This window comes from Nycticebus coucang, chromosome 5 (genome assembly GCF_027406575.1).
Source record: "Nycticebus coucang isolate mNycCou1 chromosome 5, mNycCou1.pri, whole genome shotgun sequence".
NCBI lineage: Eukaryota > Metazoa > Chordata > Mammalia > Primates > Lorisidae > Nycticebus > Nycticebus coucang.
Window position 1 is genome coordinate 133,631,073 of NC_069784.1, and position 841 is coordinate 133,631,913.

Consider the following 841-nt stretch of genomic DNA (forward strand, 5'->3'; position numbering starts at 1 on the left):
GTCCCTGGCTGAGGGGCAAGAAAAGTGACACTGCCCAAGAGATTTTCAGCATGGGAAAAAGAAGAGAAAAGGGAATCCAGCCCATGGCCTCTCGTTTTATTATTCACGGCTGTTTCAGAGGCTCTGACCATGTGATTAAATGGTTAGCAGTTGGCAGGACTTCATATTGATCAGCGTTTTAAACTTGAAACTTAAAATTCAGTTATTCCAACCACAGATCCTATTAAAAGAACCCTGTGTTTGTAAGGCAAGGGGAATGAGCAAGCCAGAGGGGGAGGCCCTGTGTATGCCTGGAAGAAAGGTGTGATGGGCCGTCGCTGTTTTGTTGCTAGGCAACAGGCTTTATGTGACAACAATTCCTTTCCTCTGAAAAACTGGAGTGCTCTTTTTGTTTAATGAAATCTGTGCGTTTTCTTGGTACAAGAAGTACACAGGAAGTTTACACTAATCTGTGATACTATAGTAAACAGTGCTTAGGAAAAGGAATGCTGTTCTATTTTTGAGTTCTTTTGTTTGTTTTACAACACAACCTTTAGAAATGCTTTGCCGGGGAGAAGCAGTTTTTCTTTTGCCTTCCGGAATGATTGCTGTTGTTTGGCTTTGTGGCCATGCTTGCTGTTCTCTAAATTACCCCAGTTGAGTTGTGAACGTGCTTCTGAGCTTCTCATCAGAAGCGCGCATTTGGAAATGTCGTGAGATTTGATTTTATAATTACAAACTGCTTAACAAATCCTGATGTAAATATGATCTTGGTGCTTACTTTGGCATTGGAATGATACAGAGATTATCACAGCTCCTGCACAAGGATGACATGCAAATTTGTGAAGTGTTCTATATTAAA

The 841-nt window shown here is 41.0% G+C and overlaps 1 pseudogene; it reads left to right on the top strand.

The window, feature by feature from the left end:
- The first annotated feature begins 744 nt into the window (after nucleotides 1–744).
- LOC128586985 (uncharacterized) lies at nucleotides 745–841 on the top strand (annotated as a pseudogene).